The 27,860-nt window shown below is 34.3% G+C and overlaps 1 long non-coding RNA gene across 1 annotated transcript; it reads left to right on the top strand.

Annotated features, from left to right (window-relative positions):
* Window positions 1-43: 43 nt before the first annotated feature.
* On the top strand, window positions 44-26,712 carry LOC143204983 (uncharacterized). The gene is made up of 2 exons (XR_013007712.1): window positions 44-198; window positions 23,130-26,712. It is a non-coding gene; the product is annotated as an uncharacterized LOC143204983 (long non-coding RNA).
* The last annotated feature ends 1,148 nt before the right edge of the window (window positions 26,713-27,860 follow it).

Genomic DNA, 27,860 nt, shown 5'->3' with positions numbered 1-27,860 from the left:
GTCGGTACTGTTGTCCACCGCCGTCCCGCGTCCCGGTCTGACCGGTCCGGCACGCAAACCCCAGCAATTTGACAACACACGAGTCCGGACGCCAACTCTGACCAGTTTATTAAAATGTTTTTCAATGTAAACTTGTTTACAAATGAGATTTTAGTTTCATATTTTGAAAGTGTGTCAGTGATTTGTTACTTTTTAAATGTAAGTAGTATTAGCTCACCGTTTTTATACTGGTCAGTTTTATGTCTGCATCCGTTTTTACTATATTTAAATTAATCGTAATACGTGTAGTATTCGGTACTATTAAAATCTCTTTTTGGTCCGCTAAAAACTAATTATTTCTTTAATTATGTAATATTTATTACTACATCGTATATTCTATATGTTTAGTGAAATATTAATTTATTACTGTTGTTTTGTTGTATTTGCAGTAATATAACAGGTCAATTGAAAAGTCCCCGGCCTACCATAGTAAAACACAGGCAAAATTTGTTTTTTTCATCAACATAATTCCCTTCAAGAGTGACACACTCATTATAGCGACCCTCCAACTTTTCGATACCATTTTTGTAGTACGATTTGTCCTTTGCTTAAAAATAGTCCTCAGTTTCATTGATCATCTCTTCATTCGACGAAAGTTTCTTCCCAGCGAGCATTTTTCTAAGATCTGAGAACAGGAAATAATCGTTGGGGGCCAGATCTGGAGATTACGGTGGATAAGGAAGCAATTCGAAGCCCAAATCATGGATTTTTGACATCGTTTACACTGATAGTGATACAGTGCATTGTCTTTGTGAAGCAGAACTTTCTTTTTCTTTAAATGTGGCCGTTTTTCAGCGATTTCGTCCTTCAAACCGTCCAATAACGCTATGTAATAGTCGCTGTTGATGGTTCTTTCTTTTTCAAGGTAGTCAATGAAGATTATTCCATGCGCATCCTAAAATACAGAAACCATAACCTTGCCAGCGGACTATTGCGTTTTCCTCGTGTACAGTCCACTTGGATCACTGTCGATTAGAGTTCGGAGTGAAATGAAGGAGTCATTTCTCATCCATTGTCATATATAGACGCAAAAACTTGGGTTTATTACGCTTAATCATCTTTAAACACTGCTCCGAATCATCAACTCGTTGTTGTTTTTGGTAAAAAGTGAGCTCGCGGCGCACCCATTTTGCACAGAGTTTTCTCATACCCAAATATTCAGGAATTATATGATCTACACGTTCAGTTAAGTCTTTAGAGTGTCTACTATTTCATTCAGTTTCATTTTACGGTCTTTTAAAATCATTTTGTGGATTTTTTAATGTTTCTGTCGGTTGGCAAAACAACCTCTTTTGGGCGTCCACTGCGTTCACCATCTTCAGTGCTCATTTCACCACTTCTAAATCGATCCTTTCATTTTCCTGGGACAGTGTCCGGAAACTCGGCATCAAGCCACATTTTTGCTCCAACTGTATTTTTCCTTTCAATAAGCAATATTTTATCAACACGCTAAATTCCTTTTTATCTATTTTTTTTTTCACAATAACAAAAGTTGCTTCACTAAAAATGCCATAATTCACAAACTAATGATCCGACAGCTGTCAAATTTATATACGCATCTTTTTTAGTGAATTCTTGACTCAGTCGGTAAATTTTTTGTTAAAAATATTTTATTTCTCAAAATTTCAAACTTCTATAATTAGTTATTTAGACATCGTTTTACAATCATAATAATAAATAATAAATAATAAAAAACATTGTATACAATATTTATTAAACTATTATTAGGTAATATATAATGACAATGTCGTTATACCGAATGCTATATAGTAAAATTTTTTCGAGAATTGTAGTTTTTAATTCCGCATTTACTCAAAAGTAATTTTTTATGTTAATATTCTATTTTTTGGGATTTTCTTCATAACCCATACATTTTTTTGGCTGCCTACAAGGATATATAGTCGATGTTGCATTTCTTAAGAGCAGTTTTCAAAAATAATCGATCTTGTAAAACCAGTTCCTCGATTGATCGATCGCACGAATCAACTATCAAACAATTAATAACCGAACTTATGACGATAATTTTGCGACGGAGACGGGGGCAACATTTGAGCTCCGCAATTCGCCATACTCGGAAAAAGCCACGGTAATTAAACAAATGAACACTCCGGGCTGAGCACTAGCCCGTATAAAGCCGGCTCCACGCCATTGGTCAACGGCTCCTATGGATTATTCCGTCTTTTGTTTCACCCTTCGTGAGTGAGGGTGGGCGGCGGGTGTCGGAGGCGCGGGACGGAGCGGGGAATGGCCGCTGTTTGTAATGACACTCGGACGGTCGACGGTCCCGATTTTATAGTCTAGTCGAACGTTCATTTTTTATGTAGCATGGCATAAAATGGATTTGAGTGGAACTTGGTTAAAAAAAAAATTATATTATCTAAGTGTTGAAATACCTGATGTTATTCACTAGGTAGTTTTGGAACGCTGGTTCATGTCAATAGATAAGTAGTTATTGAGAATATCATTGATTCACGAAACTGACATTATTTAGTGCATGGATATTCTTTAGGTTTTTTTAAGGAAATGCAAACTGTTATTTAATTAATTATATATATTCCAGCCATATAACTTTTTCGTTTCTTAGAAGAACATATCCACTATTCTATACCAATAATTGTCAACTCTCGCAAGCAAAGGATGATAAATATATTGGTAGGCACCTAGATCGACGCCTAACTTAGAAGAACCACATAGTCACCAAACGGAAACAAATTGGATTTAAACTCTAAAAAATTTATTGTCTTATCGGGCGAAAATCCAAGTTATCATTAGATAACAATATATTAGAAAAATCTATACCCAAGCCTATTTAATTATATGGAATCCAATTATGGGGCACCGCTAGCAAGTCTAATATATCCATTGTACAACGGTTCCAAAATAAAATGTTGTCAATAAGGCATTGTCGATGTTCAGTATTATATTTTAAATGAACTGATACAACGCGATATTGCTCTAGAATCAATAAAGAGTGTAATTCAAGGTGTTTATGTGAAGTACTTCGAAAGAGTGTCAGTGCATTCCAGCGTACTCGCTAATCTGCTAAATATACGAAATGGCAGTGAAGGGCGTAGACTAAAACATCTAGCATCATCCGGTCTGATTATTGGACGTATATAGACATTAGAATAAACTTTAGAGTAAGGATAATTAATTAAAATAGTACTGTGTACAGGAGATCACTTAATGAAGTGATGTTCTATTAACAAATACCTATTGCCCTCTGAGCAGGTTGTGGAACTACTAAAAGTTACTACTAAAAATGACTTATATTATACTTCTGCTTACAGTTACGATACAATACAATACTATAAAATACCCGAACTATCTTCGATCTTATTTTGTAAAATTAACTTGAATAATAACTAATCGTGAATATAAACTTATCGTAAATGCTTGCGGACCTTTTATTCTCTTATTGCAGGACGACCAGCTAGAACCAAATGGTCTTCTGCTGATGTCGGATTCGGGATGTGAGTGTTTTGCGGGTGACAGAGACCCTGGGTTACGACTGAGGTTGTCGTAGTTGGTTTACTACCGAGGTTTGTGGATGGGTAGGGATTTAATCAAGGTGTTGTCGTGTTTTAAGGCGCCTGCGGTGTGTATTGACGTTCCTCATAAACCATGGGACTTTGAGTAACGCGCAGACTTTTTTGGATTGGAACACTTGGAGTAGTACGAGTCTCTCAGAGACATGCCTGTACCACACCTGTTCTCCGTAGAGGCAGATGGACTAGCATTTTATACAGAGTCGCTTTCTGGGGAAGTTTACTTTTTCTGCAAAGGAGTGGAAATAAAAGTTTGTACACGCCTTTTTTACTTGCCTTTGCAAACAGCGTGCTAAATTTGGGCTGAACCATTAGAATCTGCGGTCGAACTGGAGACCGTTTGAAACTTTCTTGAGCCAGGGGATGGCCAGGGATCTACCGCCCAAGTATGAATCTATCAGGGATAATAGGTCATTCGGTAGACCAAGCTGTTTCGCTTTGAATATTAGACCGTGGTGCCATACTTGATCGAAAGCTTTGAAGACATCTTAAAAAATGGCTCCAGTTTTTTAATATTTTTCTAATGCCTGGTGGATTGTTGCTGCAACGCAGGCAGCTTCATGAAGGCATGAATGTTTGACACGGAAACTGAACAAGTTGCTTGCGTGCCTACTCTGAAACTATGCTGTATCGGACAATTACCTTTTCGTGGAACCAAGAGTCAACTTATAAGAGGTTTTTTCCTTTTCCATGTAAACTAGAGGCCAGACAGTGGCAATAAAAATGAATCACGAACCTGCCAATTATAAAGCTATAAGAAGGTAGATATTTTGGGAAACAAATATAAGAATTTTATGAACATATTTAACAATGTTACTAATTTATAACTCTGACATACTGAACACTACGAACATCATCATCTAGTGCCTTCTGTTTTAAATTCTTTTCTTTTTTTTTCTGTTACTCCAAGAAAACTAGCACATATGACAGACGCTGTACTATTCAAACGTCATTTTCGTATCGAGTCATGTGTAATCATGTTTATCAGTTTTTTTTAAACATATGCACAGTGATATCAACCTGGCAACAACATAATTTGGTTTCATTCCAGTTTGGATTGCACGTAAATGTGATGAACAGCTCTGGTAAATCGTATGCACGCACAAAAGTCGTGGCGTCTTGAATATATCCTTGTGTATAACGCGGACTTCCAGCATATGATGGAAAAATATATACGGTACCGATGTTGTCGATATCACTTCTTCCATCTACATGCAAAGAGATTTTCTTTGTAATTTTCAGCACGAAACTTGGCTTGATTAAACTTAGTGTATCGTAAACGCACACTTTCAATTTTCGCACATATATCAACAATTTATTGATGAAATAGCTGGCGGCATCGTAGGATTTCGTTATCTTGATTAACATGGATCATAAAGAAATATATTTAAAGTTAATCGCGCTATAATAAGTAACATCTTTGTTAATTTTTGCCACTGAGAAGTAAAATGTTAATTAAGATCAAATAAATTACTTAATTAATATACAAACAAAATAATGTATATGCTGTATATACTCACTGTATATCTTAGTTTAATGTTTAAATAATATTCATCTTCTTCTGTCCAAAATATCAATGGATATTGCAAGGCATCGTAAAAAGGATTATTGTTATGGATCATCTGCATCGTATTATGGAGAGAAAAAACTTAATATCTATACACCAGTTCTGGTTGAGTAACAGAGTATGACACCGTAGAGTAACAAACATTCAACAATTTACTAGATTCATAGAATAACAGATGTAATTTCAGCAACCTATGAAGGTAAAATGGTATGTTCAGCTATATTTTTATAGCTTCTATTATACATTAGGGCTCTGTTCATAAGCTACAGAAAATGTTTGCCAAGAACACTGAACCATTAAAATATTATATCAAAGCCAGCCTATTTAGAATTAAACTAAAAATAAAATATTAACTAACTAATTAATAAAAAATAACGAAAATAAATCTGTGCATGTGCAGTTAACATGTAATTTGAATGCATAAACACTAATAACAATAAACAATTCTATCCTTCCATATAGCAACAATACCAAGTATCTCGGAATGAATTTTGATGTAAAACTTGGCTGGAAGGAATACGGAAAAAAAAATAAAAGGAACGAACTGAAGTTAAAATATAAGAAAATGTAGTGGTTATTTGAAAGGAAATGACAATTATTAGTACACAACAAATTGCTATTATACAAGCAAGTGTTGAAACCTATATAGACATGCAGAGTTCAAATAAGGAGATGTTCCACGAAAAGCAATATAAATTAGTTTTCCAGAACAAAGTTCTGAGAGTACCCAGATACTACAGGTCTGATTATTTATACAGAGACGTTCAGATACCAACTGCCACTCAAGAAGTCAATAGAATTGTAAGGAGACATGAGGATATAACATACTAAATTCCCATGTCAATATCAAAATGACTCTTTGTCCTCAAAGATGTTGCATTTTCTTTTAACAAATACAACACAAATAAATACAAGTAAGTTTTTAGGTTAATATTGTTAGGATTGCAGACGAAATTTCACTAATGTAACTAGTATTACTGACATTGACAATATTTCAAAATATTACCATATAATGGCAATGAACTTTTTATTGTTCAATATATTGATATAAATTAAAACACACTGTATAATGTAACACAAGGGGCTAATAGCAAAAATATTTGGTTGATACATTTAATTAACTGGTTAAACAATTAAGGCAATTAAATTCATATCATCCAGCAATAAATTAATGTTTTAACTTATTATTTAATTCAATTATTTATAAGTGAAACTATTATTCATCAGTTTCCGCGTGATATATTTTACAGCATTAACAAATAATAATTGGGATTATATAAGAAAATTATAATTAAAGAGAATATTATAGTAGGTAGAATTTTTTAGATAACGAATCTTTTAGATCTCCATCATTGCATAAAATTGATACTTTCCAAAAATAGAAAGCACGAAATAGATATTATACATATATATATATATATATATATATATATATATATATATATATATATATATATTACCGTAGTTCTGTTGACTGCAGCACTGCAGCAGGGATTGTCGTTTTTTGTCGATTGGAAGTCCTACGAAATTCAATTCTGATGAGGAACTTGTATGTTTTTTATTGTAGAAATAATTTTTAGGTTAATTTTGTAGAATAATTTAGGTAGAATTTTTTAGATAACGAATCTTTTAGATCTCCATCATTGCATAAAATTGATACTTTCCAAAAATAGAAAGCACGAAATAGATATTATACATATATATATATATATATATATATATATATATATATATATATATATATATATATATATATGTATATATATATATATATATATATATATATATGTATATATATATATATATATATATATATATATATATATATATATATATATTACCGTAGTTCTGTTGACTGCAGCACTGCAGCAGGGATTGTTGTTTTTTGTCGATTGGAAGTCCTACGAAATTCAATTCTGATGAGGAACTTGTATGCTTTTTATTATGGAAGTAATTTTTAGGTTAATTTTGTATTTACACTTTATTGAGGCAATAAAATTACTTCATAGACAAAATTAACTATAACACTAATTTCATAGATTGTTATGGAAGACATGATATATTTTCGTATTAAATAATATGGAAACAGAATTTATTTGAAGATTATAGAAAAGGTAAGAATGAAATATGGTCATATTTGTATACATTTTCTCTCTTTTTGTTATAATACTTATATCTTTCTGACTTTACAGATATTTCAAAAGAAGAGAAAAGCTGAATCTTTAAATGAAGTGCCATGAATGTTCAGCATAATGTAGTTAAAAAGTGTACATAATAGAAAGTGGTTGGAATAAATTGATAACATGATAGTTTATGTAACTCCTTGGAGCAGAAAAAAAAAAAATATATATATATATATATATATATATATATATATATATATATATTCCGTAACATTCCATAACATTTTTAAAAAATAGACTACCCTTTTAACTATATTATAAATATTATAAATAAACGAAATAACCATATAAAAACATAAGTTATGTAAATGTTTGTAAAACGTCATGATTTGCATATAGTGGAAATATGAACATATATAATAAATAATAAATTGAATAAATAATAAAACACAAAGTTACAATCAAAATTGGAAATGGATGGAAATTATCCAGCGAGACAATGCTAGCATTCAACTAGAAAAAACTCCTTAAAATCTCTTTTCAGAACACAATATTCAAATATTCAAGAGCTGGTTTGTTGGCACAGTGGCAAAGGCGACAAGACGGTCCTCCCGCAATTGCGATAGTTGCTGGTTCGAATCCTGCTGGGGCATGGTCGTAAATGTATATTTGTTATTATCCTTAGGCAAGAGTGCAAAATCCTACTATACTAAGAAAAAACATAGCCACTCGCCAGTCGGTAGGCCCAGTCCAGATAAACCCTAGTTGGTAAAAAGGGGAGTTGAATATAAAATATAACAAAAAAAGCATCACCCCTTAAAATATAGTGTCTGTTATGTCTTTTTTACGTTAAAGGTCACCCAAGCGGTCCCTTTAAATATATATATATATATATATATATATATATATATATATATATATATATATATATATATATATATAATTTTTTAAAGTATATTTTAAAGTCTCCTTTTACCAACTATGGGTTTATCTGGAATGGACCTACAGTTTAACGTGGGCTCCTAACCACGGTCGTCAGCATTAAACCTACCGACTGGCGAGTGACCAACTTTAGAAATCATCCCAGAAGGCATCCGGTCTTACCCCGCCTGGTTACTGGCGTGACTGGGATCGTTTTCCCTGTCGGATTTTATACTCTTGCTTAGGACAATCGCATATTTAATTCAATCATAAACATAAATTTACGACCATGCCCCAGCAGGATTCAAACCCGCGGCTATCGTAACAGTAAGAGGACCGTCCTATCGCCTTTACCATTGCGCCACCAAGCCGGCAAATATAATATATTGTTAAACGATTAATTTATCCAGTAGGGTATTGTATTAAAATTGAAATTAAAAGTGTGGTTTTCTCTACGTTTCTAACCCGTTAACAAATTGTTAATACACAGCAATGGCATGGAAACTCTAATTTAACCAGACTATAATGCCATTACCGTGGAAATTCGGAGGGCGAGTTCTGTCCTGCAGCCCCGGGGGGTCCAGGGTGCCCGACTCCCAGTCCGGCGTACATGACAAACGCAGACCAAAGCAAGTCTCCGTGCACTTTCGGGGACATTGTTTAAGTTGAGTGTATGGAGCAGTTGCTGAGAGAGAGAGATGTATAGCCCTCCGCGAAAATGGGAATTGCTTTACATGCGAACTTTTCAATGCGGATAGTTTCGGGCACGGAGGTTTTGCGAAACTGTTTTCCGAATTTCTATCTTTGACATTAATTGTTTGGTCGTGAAGTTCGGAGCCTTCAGATTTTAGTGATAGTTTCCAATAACTTTCGGCGGCGATGATTTTACGCGATGGATTTTATTGTTTCGTCGACAAGTAACGATTTAATACAATTGTTTGTCTTGCTAGTTCAACATTAATTATACGTCTTACACAAATATATTATTTTTGAACAATGTTACGTAACAACAATAAATGGGTACCCGGCGACAAAACTCATATTTTTCTTACTCTTACCTTTAGCACACTCCATATTTTTCGATACAACTCTTAACAAAATTATATCTTCAGCTTTTATATTTTAGAATTAATCAATATAGTCATGGTATTTCTATAAACACTATAAGGATACAACTATTATTTACTTATAGGCACTGTAAAAATTGTGTGGTCGTGACATCAGTATACCACAGTTAGGTAAAAAAAACTCTATCTAATTAATATTTTAGTACTTTACTTCAGTAATAGGTACATCCTCTTCTATTTTCCACACCTTCAGTCAACCTCTCCTGTGGTGTTTCATATAGTTTTCTAATATAATCTTGTTCTAATTGTCTTCATTCACACATTTCACATACAACAGCACAATTAAATTATTTATAATTTGACTGCATTGAATATTGTTTTCCGAAAAAATAGTCTTTAACGAGTTTCGCAGTATGAACAGCAGCATTGTCTTGGTGAAACACCATATACAGAAGTCGCTAGAGTTAAGTATGTAACATTATCATTTGAAAATATAGTCTTTTTAAAGTTATTTTGTACATACGTCATTTAAATGTGTGACGTTAAAACGTCGCAATGTTGCCGCATCAACTCTGAGTTTTAGTTCAGTTTAACTTTGACATACAACAAAATTCTAATCTACATTTCAATTACATTATATGCACATACATTATATATATATATATATATATATATATATATATATATATATATATATATATATACCCCTTTGTAAATGTCAACTTTCATGCCTGAAAATATTTATTTGCAACATTCATTACTTTTCTTATTTAATCAAAAGAAAAAAAACAGCTGAAAGTCACCTTGCACCTCGGTGGCCTTGCTCTAACCTTAAATTTCGAAATTCGAAAATTCAAAATTGGTAAATTCAACGTACAAGACAAAGAACGTTCTGGTAGACCGAAATAGTTTGAAAACTGCAAGAGTTATTGGATGAAGAGCAAACTAAACTGAAAGACAATTGGCAGAAGCATTAAATCTACACCCAAAAACGATTACGAGCAATGGGGACAATCTAAAAGATGGGAATATGGATGCCACTTCAATTGAATGGCAAGCAAATGGAAAATCAAAATATCATCTCTGCTTCAAAGGTATGATCGGAAGTCATTTCTGCTTCGAATAGTGACGGGTGATGAAATGTGGATTTATTTTGAAAACCCTAAGCACAAAAAATCTTGGGTATCACTTGGCAAAGTCGGCCGATCGACTACAAGGCCAAATAGTTTTGGTCACAAGACAATGCTCTGTATTTAGTGGGACCGGAGTGGCATGGTGTGTTACGAACTGTTGAAACCTGGTGAAAGAGTTAATAGTGATCGCGCGTGATTGTAATCATATAGTGATCGAAAAACTGCTCGCTCTTTGTCTGCTCCAAAGAGTTACATAAACCTAAAGAAATAATAAATCACAACGTTTCAGATGCTATGTTATCAATTTATTCCAACCACTTTTTATTATGTACACTTGTTATCTACACTATGCTGAACATTTATGACACTTCATTTAAACATTTAGCTTTTCTCTTCTTTTGAAATACCTGTAAAATCAGAAAGATATAAATATGATAAGAAATAGAGAGAAAATATATACAAATATGACCATACTTCATTTATTACATTTCATTCTTACCCTTTCTATAATATTCAAATAAATTCTGTTTCCATATTATTGAACACAAACATATATCATGTGCTCCATAACAATCTATGAAACTAGTGTTATAGCTAATTTTGTCTATGAATAATTTTATTACCTCAACAAAGTGTAAATACAAAATTAACCTAAAAATGACTTGTAACCATAACTGTGGTAAGGCGTATATAGAAAAGGACGAATAGTTGTGAAAACTCTCAGGCTAGATTAGAATGTGCAGTTCTAGACAATCGAAACTTGTATAGACATGGATTTATAGTTTTTTTTAGTCTCGACTTTATCGAAGGGTACTTTCTGCTGTTCAGTCACTGACCATCGTTCAGTTCTGACGTGCCACCATAAACTGCCCAAGCCTCGTCTTCAGGTAATATCGCTGCTATCCCTATTATCTAGGTCTCTGAAAACCTAAACAACAACACTATAATAAAAAAGCATACAAGTCCGTCATCAGTATTTCGTAGGACTTGCAATCGACAAAAAACAACAATCCCTGCTGCAGTCAACCGAACTACGGCAATACCACCCTGGCAGTACTCCAATATATCCATAGATCTATCCATGAAGGTAATAAATAAAGAATAGATTAGCTTCTGCATAGTAAAACAACAACATTTACACTGATGGTTCTAAATGGAAACGGGAAGATTTCGTCGGTCTATTAAGGAGCACTATTATTAAGGAAGTTTATTAGAGGAACATTTATTATTATGGCTTCCTGCTATTAAAAACATTTTTTCGGCGGAGCTTTCGGCCATTTGCAAGGCCCTATCTGGCTTGGATCACTAATAGACGCATTAATACTTATAATATCGGACTCAATGAATTCTTTGGATAGCAAAGATAATCACCACCCTCTAGTTATAGCTATCACAGAGCTACATACAGCACTGGAGAGGAGAAGAGTGAGGATAAATTATCTATGGGTTCTCTGGCACATGGGAATTTCCGGTAACGAAAGGGCTGACAATCTGGCGAGCAGAAAGGAAGATTCAATTAAACTAAGAGTTCTGTTTTGTGAGGAAGATGCTAAAACACACATAGGAACTCTATACAAAAAAATGGGATCAACTAATTGGGAGCTCCTTATGGAAAATAACAAGTAGTGGGAGATCAAGAGGGTCTTTCATCAGTCTCCTAATATTAATAACTTTAGCAGGTTCCAACTGAGCATTCTTACTCGGCTGCGAATGGGACATAGCAGACTAACTCATGAGGATTTGTTAAAAGGAAGAGATCCTCCACAATGTGATGAATGTCAAATACAACAGAGCGTCAAGCTCATCCCTCTGGGCTGTGGAAAGCTTGAAGTACTGAGACAGCAACTCGGGATGACAAGGTAATTAGAGAAACTGTTTCAACCCAAGCATTTGGACATGCTTATCAACTTTTTAACGGCCGCGGGATTGATACAGCTCCTGTGATTCTCCTCTATTGCAATTTGTATTGTTTATTATTTTAACTTATACTGGGTCCATTATTGTATCTTCTGTATACGGCTGATCTATCCACCACAAAAATAACTACTGTGGCAACATATGCAGACGATACAGCAATCTTAGCATCCCATGAAGATCCAGTCACAGCATCAATAAACCTACAAACCCACCTGGAGCAAATACAATTATAGTTGAAGACATGGCGCATTAAAGAAAATGAAACAAAATCCACGCATATAACGTTTACCCTGCGTAGAAGAACATGTCCACCAGTGAATATCAATCATCGTCAACTCCCCCAAGCAGAGCATGTTAAATATCTTGGTATGCACTTGGATCGACGCCTAACCTGGAAGAAGCACATACTCTCTAAACGGAAACAACTGGGACTAAAATTATATCAAATGTATTGGCTCATCGGGCGTAAATCCAAGTTATCATTAGATAACAAGATATTGCTGTATGAGTCTATACTCAAGCCCATTTGGGCATATTGAATCCAACTATGGGGTACCGCTATCAAATCTAATATATCCATCATTCAACGGTTCCAAAATAAGGTGTTGCGTGCCATTGTTGATGCTCCGTACTATATTTCAAATAAAGTGATACAACGCGATATTCCTCTAGAACCTATAACGAGTGTAATTCATCGTGTGTGTATGAAGTACTTCGAAAGAGTGTCAGTGCTTCCCAATGTACTCGCTAATCAGCTAAATATGCGACGTGATAGTGAAGTGCGTAGACTAAAACCTTTAACACCACCTGATCTGATTACTGGACATATGTAGACTTTAGAATAAGCCTTAAAATAAGACTAATTAATTAAGATAATATTTTATACAGAAGATTGCTTAATGAAGTGATTTTCTACATGTCATGTATATATAATATAGACATAAGAAATACTTATTGCCAATAGGGCAGATTGTGGACTCACGAAGAGTAATATAAAAAAATATTTTAAATTGAATGTCATTATTTTGCATACTTTATTTAAAAACTACATTGTAACTGGAGGCTAAATAGCCCAAGAGGTTGGTGGGCCTTTAAAATAATAAATAAATAAAAAAATACTTTATTTGCCAATAAATAACCGTCACTTAATGTAACCATAAATGTTTCCTTTCGTCCTACCTCCATTCACCGAGCCACATAAATGCCCCAAAACTTGATTACATACCACTCGGTATGAAAAATTACGTTTGAACAGGACAGCGTCTGTCGGGTCTGCTAGCAAAATATATATAAACAGGACCGGTACATTGCTTCTATCATCTTTCTCGTTTTTTCCTCTCTATTTCGCGTGGACAGAAACGGAAACCGAGAAAAAAATATAGAAAGCGTCTCGGCTTTCGCCGTCGATACGTTCTGCGACGTTTTTATTATATATTTTTAAGAAAACCGGTCAAAGACGATCGACAGCGGGGGAAACGAGGTTGGCGAGGTGAAGTTTATTTGATCAAAGGCATATCTCGTGGAGCGTTAAAGACACGAGTCGGAATGGGGAGAAAGGAAAGACGAGAACGAAATAAAAACGTCGGCCATGGGACGCCCGAAGAATTCCTATCGGAATGATTGGGTCTGTTGTGTCAACTCGGTAATAGGTTGGTTCTCTGTCGCCCGAAACATGTTGTTTTGCTAACGGTCGTTATTATCCCGAATTAATCGAAGATATATCGAAGAAGGGTATCTTCGGATTTAAACATTTCGTCTTATTTTACTAAAATATAGGAAAATGTACTAGCTAAGTGGAAAAAATCACAATTATCAGTACCTAATTTTTTTTTATAACATCTTTATTAGATACGCTTAGTACAATCTTAATTGACAATTGATTTATTACTACTTTCCCTATGTACTTGGATTAATTAACAAGCAAGACTAGTGCGAGAAAATACATCAGTATGTATTCCTCAATAACAAAATTATAATTACTTATTAATTATTAACTTATAGCTATAGTTTACACTAATAGTACACACTAAATGTTCACACAAGTTCGTATGGTTTTGTTCGTTTGAACCTCCTGACATTCTGCGAACTGTCCAGCAGTTGTATTGCCTCCACGTTAGTATGATTTAGTAATCTTCTTTCGTGTTTCAAGGCGAAATCCTGGACAACTTCGCAAATCCATTTGATTTCCAGGTCATCGTGCAGTTCTTCATTGGCTATATAGCGATAGGCATTGATAATGAATCGAAGAACCTTGTTTTGACAGCGCTGTATGACTAACTGATTTGAATTTTTAGTGCAACCCCATATTTGCACCCCATAGGTCCAAATTGGCTTTATAATTTTATTATAGATCAACCTCTTTGATTTTAGATCAAGTTGAGAATATCTTCCGACTAATCAGTATAGTTGTTTTATTTTGGTTCTAATGTGTTTTGCTTTTTACCTAATGTGGTGCTATCAGTACCTAATGCATTGCTATTTTACAAGCAAATGTTGAAACTTATATGGACATAGCAACTTCAAATATGAGGATATACCTTGAACCCTAATATAACAGGTCAATTGAAAAGTCCCCTACCTGACACATAGACGGCGCTACTAGAATTAAATCCATATGTTTTCTAGTTAGCCTTAACCCTCAAAAGATGCGTGTATAAATTTGACAGCAATCTGATCATTAGTTTGTGAATTATAGCATACTGAGTGAAGCAACTTTTGTTATTGTAAAAAAAATGGATAAAAAGGAATTTCGTGTGTTGATAAAAAATTGTTTTTGAAGGAAAAAAGTACAGTTGAGACGAAAACTTGGCTTGATGCCGAGTTTACGGACACTGTCCCAGGAAAATCAACCATCAAGGATTGATATGCTTAGACGTGGTGAAATGAGTACCGAAGACGGTGAACGCAGTGGACGCCCAAAAGAGGTTGTTACCGACGAAAATATTTAAAAAATCCACAAAGTAATTTTGAATGACCGTAAATTGAAATTGAATGAAATAGCGCGAGCTCACTTTTGACCAAAAACAATGACGAGTTAATGATTCGGAGCAGTGTTTGAACATGATCAAGTGTAATAAACCTGAGATTTTGCGTTGATATGTGACAATGGATGAAACATGACTCCATTATTTCACAATTTAATGAATCTAGCTTAACTTTACTATACGGTTTTGAAAATTGTATTCTCTTAAATGCAGTATCTGGAACTTCCATTAGACTTCTTCATAGGTTAAAATATTTCCTAACAATGTACGAAGGGATTACTTTTATCCCTCATAGAGCATATCTCTAAATTATCTATGAATTTGCAGACTAACAATTTTCCCTGGTATAACAGCGTTAAATTATGTTTATATCGAAAATTCTACTCACTATTTTTATGAATTTCATAACCTGGATCTCGAACAGAGCTAATGTTAAAATATTATAAAAAAAATTAAATAAAATATTATCTTAATTAATTAGTCTTATTCTAAAGCTTATTCTAAAGTTTATATATGTCCAGTAATCAGATCAGGTGGTGTTAAGCGTTTTAGTCTACGCACTTGACTATCGCATCGCATATTTAGCTAATTAGCGACTACATTGGGATGCACTGACACTCTTTCGAAGTACTTCTCACAAATACGTTGAATTGCACTCGTTATAGGTTCTAGAGGAATATCGCGTTGTATCACTTTATTTGAAATATAGTACGGAGCATCAACAATGGCACGCAACACCTTATTTTGGGACCGTTGAATGATGGATATATTAGATTTGCTAGCGGTACCCCATAGTTGGATTCCATATGACCAAATAGGCTTGAGTATAGACTCAAACAGTAACACCTTGTTATCTAATGATATCTTGGATTTGCGCCCAATGAGCCAATATATTTGATAAAATTTCAGTCGAAGTTTTTTTCGTTTATAGATTATGTGGTTCTTCCAGGTTAGGCGTCGATCTAAGTGCCTACCAAGATATTTAACTTGCTCTGCTTGGGGGAGTTCACGATGATTGATATTCACTGGTGGACATGATCTTCTACGCAGGGTAAACGTTACATGGGTGGATTTTGTTTCATTGCCTTTAATACGCCATGTCTTCAACCATAATTGTATTTGATCCAGGTGGGTTTGTAGGTTTATTGATGCTGTGACCGGATCTTCATGGGATGCCAAAATTGCTCAGTCATCTGCGTATATTGCCACAGTAGTTATTTTTGTGGTGGGCAGATCCGCCGTATATAGAAGATACAGTACTGAACTCAGTACTGTGTGACATGTTCATCGCCTTGATTTACAATAAAATGTCTATCAGTGAGATACGATTTTAGTAACTGATAGTCCGGATGAGGGAGAAGTTTCTTTAGTTTAACCTGCAAGCCTGTATGCCATACTTTGTCAAAAGCCTGAGATATATCTAGAAAAGCAGCTGAAGAATATCTTTTGGTATTTAGGTCAGTGTTTGTTTTGTTTACAAGTCTGTCCACTTGTTCTATAGTCCTATGCTCATTCCGAAACCCAAACTGATGTTCTGAAATAATTTTTCTTTTTTCTATTATATAGTTTAGCTTCTTGATGTATAGTTTCTCGAAAACTTTCAAGATTATCGGTAATAAACTTATAGGCCGGTAGGAGGTCACACCTGGTATTTTTCCTGGTTTAATACGGAACATGTCGAATTTTACATAGTGGAGTAATGGTCTACAAAATACCCAAAAAAATAATCCCAGATGTTGAACACGGGCGGGGTACCAGCAGCGCCAACTAGAACCCGATAACGAGTAGCTGGCAATCCCGAGACGTTTATCTGGGATGTTATTAAAGGGTACCCGACTATCGTTTGGTTTAGACGTGCAACCATCGACTACCCAAGCCTCATCTTCAGGTAACACCGCTGCCATCCGTTTTATCTATTTTGTATTTTCTAAATTTTTTTTATATTTCTAATAAATAATGGTCACATAATGTAAACACCACTGTTTCATTTCGTTTTACCTCCATTCACCGAGCCATATCATTTACCCTAAAATAATATATTTAATTTTCATAATAAAGCCTTGAATCTTTTAAAATTAATGCTACAATAATTAGAGTAAAAACATATATTATAGAAATAAGAGTAATGTATTATGTAATCTATTTAATTGCCTAAGTGACATACCAATTTTTGATGATATCTCTTTGAGAAAATATATTGTCTCGACGCAACTATATTAACCAATTTATTGGCAAATATGGGTTTGTAATTTCAGACCAAATTGGTCCAATTAATATACCTTAAAACATATTTTTAACTTATCCGCAGTGATAAAACAGTTTAAAGAACATGTCTCAATTATTGAAAGTCTAGAAAGTGAATGTTATGACTTTGAACGTATTTGTTTATTCCATAAACCTGAATTCATTATCAAAATAAATTAATACCATTAATAAATATATTTAGAAACATATTATTATTAAAAATTCACTATATACTAGGGAGTTCAATAAATATTGAAGGATGAAGAATGAGAAAACTAATTTATTTTTTCAATTTTATTTCAAATTTATTCATATCATCACATCATTATTCAATTTCAAATTTATTCATACAGCAATACCTTCTTATCTAATGATAACTTGGATTTGCGCCCAATGAGCCAATACATTTGATATAATTTTAGTCCCAGTTGTTTCCGTTTAGAGAGTATGTGCTTCTTCCAGGTTAGGCGTCGATCTAAGTGCATACCCAGATATTTGATATGCTCTGCTTGGGGGAATTGACGATGATTGATATTCACTAGAGGACATGATCTTCTACGTAGGGTAAACGTTATATGCGTAGATTTTGTTTCATTGGCTTTAATGCGCCATGTCTTCAACCATTATTGTATTTGCTCCAGGTGGGTTTGTAGGTTTATTGATGCTGTGACTGGATCTTCAAGGGATGCTAAGATAGATGTATCGTCTGCATATGTTGCCACAGTAGTTATTTTTGTGGTGGGCAGATCAGCCGTATACAGAAGATACAGTAGTGGACCCAGTACACTTCCTTGCGGAACTCCTGAATATATGGGATTTAATTCGGTATTTCATCGCCTTGATTTACAATAAAATGTCTACCACTGAGATACGATTTTAGTAACTGAGAGTCCGGATGAGGGAGAAGTTTCTTTAGTTTAACCTGCAAGCCCGTATGGCATACTTTGTTAAAAGTCTGAGATATGTCTAGAAATGCAGCCGAACATTATGTACGATGTCCAGAAACACATCTTTGTGGCTTTTATAACTTTTTAAAAAGCCGCTACAGACAAACTATAATGTCATCTACTGGTTATTCCTCTTCTTTCTACATACTAGGAGTTTCTTTTGTATTATATTAACTAATTACCATCATTACCTTATTAATTTAACATAAAATTCTATAAAAATAAGTTTTAAAACTGAGAATTTAAAACATGATATACTGGTATTAATTGGCTCTTAAATAATTCCCAAAAATACGTATACGTTTGATTAGGCCATTGGTTCAAATGTGGACTCAAACTCCTTCGGATTTCAAAACAAGCATTCATCTTCGAATTTTCTTTTGACAGGGCATAAAATCTGCCCCAAGGAAGGTGCATTTTCCATGAAAGGGATTGTAATTGGCCCTCGACAATAAATGTTTGTGGCCGAGCCTCCTTATGTAGCTGAGAAGAAGTGACGCAGGTATCGGTAGCTAAGCAACACTCCTGCCATAATATCGTCGAGGCAACGCAACCTGTTCGACGTACATTCGCGTATTTTCCTTAAGGAAAATAGGGACTCTCTTCCGGTCCTTTAAAGTCGTATTCCGATGACTTTCTCCTCCCATAGAGCCAACGTCGGATTCCCTCAGGCGTGTCACAATCAACATGTTTTGCGCACAGCGTATTTTCACTATATTTAACATATTCAATAGGTCCCGATCTTTTGCAAGCCGTTATTATTTAATATAAAAAAATTGTTTATGAAAAAAAAAACAATATATTACGAGGGTTACTATTTATATTTCGAGAATAGGAAAAAAAACAAATAGTTAAGCTGCGAATATATTCTTATTGTTTTTCAATGTACTCGCCACGATTATAGATACCATTTTGCATACGCTTAAATCAATTTTCAAAGCATTTATCCCATTCCGAATGAGGTATCTTCAAAACCAGACGTACTGGAAATTGTAAACGTTTAAAATCGAATGGTAAATACGTTGGAATCATCGGTATACGCGGGATCAAAGCATCCTCTCCTTTGTCTTTTCCCTTTATGATTATTGCTTCAATGACGTTATTCATTATCTTTTTCACAGTCAGTCTTTTTCCATTGCATAGTGGAGGTTGATTATGGAGGAGTATGGCACGATCCAACGATTGTCTACATCAACATTTTGTCCTCTTACTTTCACAACTACCGATCGCCCATTGTCCGGAAGTGATCGCCGACGATACAATGGGTATGCATCATATCCCGTTATGGTTTCAGCAATAAGGTCTCTTGGGTATCGCTTGGAACACTTGCAGTCAACTATATAGGGTAAATTGTAGTTGAAAACTCTGCAAGGTCCATGTATCATGTGTTTGGTAACTACTACGTGAAATTGTCAAATGATGTCCTCTGGAAACAGCAGCAGTTATATTTCTGAATGTTGGCCAAGAGGTGCTAAAAATAATTTCCAATCCCAGAAACTAAAGAGCATAAGGGTGGTGGGACCAATTGTGGCATTTTCACTATATTTCACATATTTAATAGGTCCCGATCTTCTGCAAGCCGTTACTATTTAATATAAAAAAATTGTTTATAAAAAAAAACAATATATTACGAGGGTTACTATTTATATTTTGGGAATAGGAAAAAAAAACAAATAATTAAGCTGCGAATATATTCTTATTGTTTTTCAATGTACTCGCCACGATTATCGATACCCTTTTGCATACGCTTAAACCAATTTTCAAAGCATTTATCCCATTCCGAATGAGGTATCTTCAAAACATGATTTTTGAACGCTTCAATAGCTTCTTCGGGCGATGAAAATCGTTGACCACGCGGTTTATTCTTCACAGATGGGAACAAAAAGAAGTTATTGGGTGCCAAATCAGGGCTGTACGGCGGATGACCCATCAATTCGATGTATTGAGTGCTCAAATAGTCGCTTGTTTGAGGCGATGTGTGAGAGCTCGCTTTGTCATGAGGAGAACAATCGGGCTTCTCTTGTTTGTTCTCTTTATTTCGCCAAAAATTTCAGGCAAACAAATAGTTGTATAACAAACAGAATTCACTGTTCTACGGTCCTCTAGAGGTACTGTTGCAATATGACTAGTTTTCCCGAAGAAAAAGGCCACCATTTTCTTTGAAGTGCTTCGTGCGCGAAGAACTTTTGTTGGATTTGCTTCATCTTGGAACAACCATACAGTCGACTGCTGCTTACTGTGGAACTAATGCTTAGGGATCTCTCAATCCTACAATAGGTGACATGACGATCTTGCTTAATCATTTTGCAGACAGCATTGGTGTTTTCTGGCACAAGAGCCGATTTTGGACGACATGCTATATTATAAATGAAAATATCCACAAAGATCTAAGGGTACTGAACATCAATGAAGAAATTAAAATGTTTCCCAAAAGACATCAAGAAAAAGACACTAAAATAAACAAAGAGAAAATGCATTGTTTAACAAAGCACTAACCGAATATTGCAGATTATAAATACGTTTATTTGTGCATCAAGAGTTAAAATGAATATTGTAAAGAATATTAACAAATTAACTTTACAATAGCTTCATAGAATTTTATTTCCTCATTTTATTGTGACATAACACAAAGTAGAAAGCAGTAGATAAACGCAAGCCATAGAAGACAAACTAAAGATGAACTATCTGCAAAGGTGATAAAGAAGTGGGGAACAAATAATTTTACAATTGCACGGACAACATTATTTAAACATTTAGGAAAAGAAATATTTTTTTAATCGGTCTGTTGTATTTGTTGTTTTTGAAATATTTATTTTTGGTGATAAATAAGGATAAAAGATAAAGACCATATACATTGCAAAATACATAAATGAAGTAATGAAAATATGCAGGTTTTAAATGAAACGAACTACATAATTTGCATGGATAGAACATATATAAAAAATAGAAAAAAATATGAATTATTAACACTACATTTGTAAACCTTTTAAAGCATTGACAAATATTAAGGCGTTTAATGATTAATGTAATAAGATATGTGACTATATGACATTTTATTCTTTGAACCTTGTGTCAATTATTTACATTACGGACTTAGTTTTGAAAAATCAATAGTTAATTTAAGGATTGTACATATATTCGTTCGATATACATTTTTATTGTAAATTTGATATACATTACATACAATTTATAATTGTAAAAAATAAATTACAATTATGTCGGTTATTGTTTTAAAGTAAAATATCAATTTCAAATTTATTTTGTAGTTGTTGGCTGTCGATACGATTGTTAGCCCGAACACACACTATTATTTTGTGGAAGGAATTAGCACGAGAACTGTAAACACTGGTTGAATAAATACTTGTTTATTTCGATATTGAATTGATACATGTGGTCGACAGGATACTAGGTTTACGTAAAGGAAGTAGAGAGCGAGACGTCATCGAGGCGGCCTTTTATAGCCGGGAACCGCATGGTACCAATCCACCGGCGTTGCCAACCTTTGAGCTTGCTGTAGGTGAATACGGGGTGGCCTAAAAGGTCGTAGCGGTCGCTACATCACTCCCCTTCTAATTGAGCTCCCGTGGAACGTACCTCTATGTGGTGCAGGTTTCAGAGTGCACCCGCAATTACGCAATGAATCGTCTAGGGATTGCTTACGAGATGGGGATCCCAATCTGAGCGAGGAGTTTCGCGGGATCGACGGTCATCGAATATTGTAACAGGACGCCCTTCGTCTTGGGGCGTTCCGATTTGTTTGCGGGTACCTATAAGTGTGGTGCCTTACGTGTCCCGTTTTGTGATGCAAGAGTGTTCATGTGTTGATGTTATGCATGATGAGCTTTTGTGGTTTTCGTCCAACAGGCTAGTCTCGTGGGATAACGTCGACCATGTGATGTTGATGGGTTCCATTTCTCGTACCATCCTTCCATGCACGTGTCGAGCACCTGTCGAGTGGCTTATGTTGAGCTGATTTACCTGTTAGGCACTTCGATCACGTCGGGGTCACCAATTGTAGGAATGTTCATCTGGTCGGCCGATCGGAATGTGTGGCTGTCGATGCGGTCGTTTATCGAACACTACCTACTATTTTGTGGAAGGAATTCGCACGAGAACTGAAAACACTGGTTGATTAAATATTTGTTTATTTCCATATTGATTTGATACATGTGGTCGACGGCTGAATGGACAGGATATTAGGTTAAGGTAAAGGAAGTACAGTAGCACTGTGAAAGTATTATTGTTACAAGGGGGTAGAGAAAAGAAAATAGTAGAGAGCAAGACGTCGTCGTGGCGGTCTTTTATAGCCGAAAACCGCATGGTACCAATCCACCGGCATTGCCAACCTTTGAGCTTGCTGTAGGTGAATGCTTGGTGGCCTAAAGGGTCGTAGCGGTCTCTACACTAGCATATATCAGGATTTAAAGAACATATATGCATATAATACTAATTTATTCCTTGATTTTTTATGTTTTTCAGGCCGGTTTAATATTCCCTTATTCTATTATGAGATAAATATGATTAACTTAATAAATTGTGGTCGAATTTCGTCTGTTGGGCGATCACTAGTATATCTAAATATTTAAAGAATATATCTCTGTAGAATATTAATTTATACCCTGTTTCTTATGTTTTCCAGACCAGTTCGATCCTGCAACAACAAACCGTCGCTCGGCGAGAAGAGAAGGGCTCGGAAACGACGAGGGTCCAGATAGGACGAGAGGTGGTAGTGGCGGCGGCGGCAGAGGACCGAAAGGCTGGGGCTAGCGCGGCCCGATCTCCGATTGCAATTAATTCTGCCCGGCTCCGGCACTAATTTGCATCTGCGGACAGTCCCGAGGACCCTCCGCGAAGCCGCCACGCCATTGGCGCGCCCGACAACCACCCTTCCCTCACCGGCTCTCCTCTAGCTTTAATTACGGCCTGGCCGGTCGAACACATCAAAAGTATCGTGGAAATTATTCGACGTGGAGCGTCCCGCTCGACGGAGGCGACGCTTTGAAGTGGATTTATTATGGCTCCGATCTCGGGCACTCACCTTTGGTTCGGTCGGCGTGGAGGAGGGTGGAAAAAAGCATCGTTTCGTGGTGGAATTTCGAACAGTCTTTGATATTTGCTCCGATTTTACTGGCGGCTGAAAAGAAATGAGAGGCCACTTAAATACAGAGAGAAATTAACTTTTTTTATGTATTACAATGTTACTAGTCGTTGCCGAGTAACCTACAATTTGTCTTTATTTTATTGTCCTTATAATAACTGATGCTTTCTGTCACACAATATCATCTCGCTACACAATATCAAATGATTTGATTATTTTCAGTCTGTGTCAAGTTCTGGTGTTATCCAAGAGTTGTATTACTTTGATATTGATATAAGAATGGAGTCTGTCCTCACATATCCTTGCAATTCCCTTGATTTTCTGGGTGATCGATATCTAAAAGTCTGGATGCAAGTAATCAGTCCTGTAGTAGATACTACGTGTACCTACAATAGTTCTCAGGACTTTGTTTTGGAAAACTTGGATTGAATTTAGACTGGTTTTCACGGAACATCCCCATAATTCAATTCCCTACGTCCATATAGGTTTCAATACTTCCTTTTATTATAGCAATTTATTATCACTACATAGTATAAAACAAAGTCGCCTTTTCTGTCCCTATATCCCTATGTGCGCTTAAATCTTTAAAAGTACGCAACGGATTTTGATGCGGTTTTTTTCAATAGATAGAGTGATTCAAGAGGAAGGTTTATATGTATAATACATGCATAATATACTAAGGCAACATTGCTAATTTTAGAGGTTTCTAACGTGATGTCGTAAATTAACCTATTTTTTTAGGCTTATTTAGCAATTAGCAAAAACGCTGCCTAACCCTACGAGTTAGATCAAATTAATGTACTACAGTATTGTACACCATAAAAAGGTCTACAAAAAAGTCCGCGATGGTATATGTTTATCTTTTAGGGATAACCCACATTAACCATTTTTATTGTTTACTTTTTACGTGAGAAAATGGCTTATTTACGAAGCTATTTTAAACAATACGGCATTAATCCTTATCGAATTAAGTACCTTAAATACAGTGTGCAATTAATATAGATCAATATGGTTCCTTACAGCATGTAAATTAAACAAATATTTTCGGAGATATTACAAATTTGAAATTTGCGTTTAAAAATGTGTAATGTAATAAAAATTGTATGAATTTAGATATTCCAAAGATAGCAGGAAATCTTCATAGTAAGTATAAGGGAAGAGGAATTGTTTTACTCCAAATTTAATGCGTGCAGGCCAAGGGCAGTAATGAATGAACCAAAAATACTGGATCGATTTTAATCATGTTTTCATTGAGTGACATAGGCATATATATTTTATGCCCGTGCAAAGTCGGAGCGGGCCGCTATGTTTTTATATACAACGTTCATATTTTTTCTGTAGTGTATTTAATTTAGTATCAGCATTGCACCCGTGCGAAGCCGGGGCGGGTCGCTAGTGTACTGATAATTGTAATTTTCTTCCAATTAACCAACACATATTCTTATAACCACCTCAGTCTTTTCTTTTTCTTCTTTACGCGTTTCTTCCAGCGAAAGTTGAAGATCCAGGTTTCGGTCCAATCACACTGTGTGACAATATAATTTTGTTCTAACGGGTCAATTGAAAAGTCCCCGGCTAGCTCCTAAAGCTAACTAAAAAATCCATATGGTTTTTGGTTAGGCCTAATCCTCAAAAGATGCGTATATAAATTTGGCAGCTTTCACGCAAGTCAAAAACTGAAAATAATAATTTTAAATAGCAGTTTTGTTCAATTCGTTCAATTGATGTCAGACGAAGATATACGAATCCTTTCCTGTATAAATTGTGAGAGAGGAAAGGACGTAGATAATTGCTTCAATAGTTAATTTTATATGTGATTATATTTTCCAACGGTAGTATAAGAGAGACGGAGATGTATAAATTCCTTCACGAACAACCTTTAAAAAAGAGAAGGAAAAAACAATTCCTGAATACTATTAACATGCAATTAATAATTTTATTTTAGATGAAGTAGGATTACTTTTATATTTGAATGTTCTGTGGATCTGTAAAAAGGAATGGAATTTTTCTATGGGGTAGAAAACCCCAAAAAATATTTTATCGTATTTTAATATGTTAATTGGTATTTTAATATACACCTAACCATAGAAAAAAAGCTAATTCGTGACATAATTAAAAATGATCTCACAATAACTACTAGAGCTTTTTAAACAAAGTAAAAAATGCTTTATTTATTATTGAACGGAAATATTTTTTAACAAAAATCGAGAGAGTAATAGAAATATTACCTATTATTGCCACAAAAACAGTCAAAAGTGTTTTAATATTTATCATTCACAATTTTAATCTTTTTACCTTATTACATTAACAATCTTGAACAATATCGTTCCAAAATGCTGCTATATCAATATACAATACATTGTTTTTTACAAGCAAACTAACAAAAAAATCATAAAACTATATATATTATATATATAAAAATGTATGTAAGCATAAATTGGGTACATTTTTGTCAAGGTCGCGGCTAAGACGACAGAGCCAGAACGTTAGAAATCAGTCGAATGAAACTAGTAGAACCAAAAATAGTAATTAAAAGTACACGACTGAAACAGTCGATAGTAAATAGTAGTCAATTACTAAACAGTCGATAGTGGATTTCACATCACATGATGAGACATAGCACGGAGTAGGTACGATGACCATGTTGATGATAGATGCTATACCCCAATTATTGCAACAATATACTATACTCTTTATTTCAATATTTAATGGCTACTGCATTTGGTTTAACAATTTACTATAATCTATTCAAAATAATACTGAACTCATGTCATTAAGATATCAAATGTATTGCGTACAATAATTTATAAATTCGTTTTAAAATCAGACTATAGAATAATTTGTTTCTCATTTTATTATAGTTAAAAGAGAGACAGTGCTGTTCGATACTATCGAAACGTAATTAGCTGGATTAGGCATCCAAGGGTTACCACTACAAAAACAAACGCACCTAGAACTCTACCCCATAGGTGGTTTCGAAAAGAGTTCAATGTAAATCTAGTAAAACACCACCCTAACATATAAACTATTGTGACTTTATAATTAACTGTAGTTTAAGTTCTTCGTAAATATATGCATCAGATGTATTATAACATAATGTTAGAATAAATTATATCTGTTAACATTATTTTGTTTCATTATTTATTAGATTAGATTGTTGTTACATGTCAGTGCGAAAATGAACTAAAATTTATTGATACGACAAGATTGTGAATTTTTGATCTGACACATTTAGATGACTTGAGTTTACCGTTCTCTTGAATGGACTATAGTTGCGATTTTATCCTGTTGGTAATAAATTAAATATTGTGCCAATGGTAGACGAGTTAATAACTTTAATTACATTATTTAGTTATTTTTTAAAATTAATTTATTAATTGTATGTAAATTAAGTACTTAAGCTAAAATTTAGGGTAACATATGATGTATAAATATAGCTGAATAAAAAATGTATGAATTTTCACATGAGTTTTTTTTTCGAAATTGGGTGCCTACATTTTAAAAGGATATAACCAGTTAACAGATAAGTAATCTATGATATAAGCAATTTAGTATTAAAAAGATATAAATACATGTATATCTTATGACATATACTTATATTTATACATGATATAGAACAGGGAGAGAGAGTGAGATAATATTTTCTTTTTGTTATTTGTCATACATATTTTCAATGCTAATAATTTCCTTTTCTATTATGCCAAAAATGCTTCATATAATAGAGATATGACATATTTTAGCAAAATCTATATAACTCGCATATTTCAAAAAAAACCCTTAAAAATTTATTTACACACCCTATATTCATCTAATTCATACTTAATATATAATTTATTTAAATAATTAAGCTTATATTTAATCGCTTTTAACATTCCTGAAAAATTATATATGATTTATTTCGTATAAAACGCCTATTTAAACAAACCTGATAAATCATCCCATTAGTTCCATCTCTATTATTTGGGTATTAGGATGGGGACGAATGGTGTCCTTTAACCCATGATCTCCAAAAAACTGGTTAGAGGTCATCCAGCATCCGTGGACCTGAAAATTGGTAGGTTAAGGGGTTAAACGATAACACGTGTAGTATATATGCGTGAGAAAAGAAACTTGTTTTCTACTTTATTTCACAAGGGATGAAATATTTGACAAGTGGTATGGTGGACATTGATGCAATATTTGTTTTTCTAATAATAAATAGTTTTTAATCAGACAGCTTTAGTAAAAGCGGTTTTAATTTTTTTGTATTAATATTTTATTTGTCAAACTATA

The sequence above is a fragment of the Rhynchophorus ferrugineus genome, unplaced genomic scaffold, assembly GCF_030347505.1.
Source record: "Rhynchophorus ferrugineus isolate W39M unplaced genomic scaffold, kcgeb_rfMv2 rfM11, whole genome shotgun sequence".
In the NCBI taxonomy this organism is placed as follows: Eukaryota; Metazoa; Arthropoda; class Insecta; order Coleoptera; family Curculionidae; genus Rhynchophorus; species Rhynchophorus ferrugineus.
Note: the sequence above shows the minus strand (reverse complement) of the source record. Positions and strands in the feature narration are given on the sequence as shown.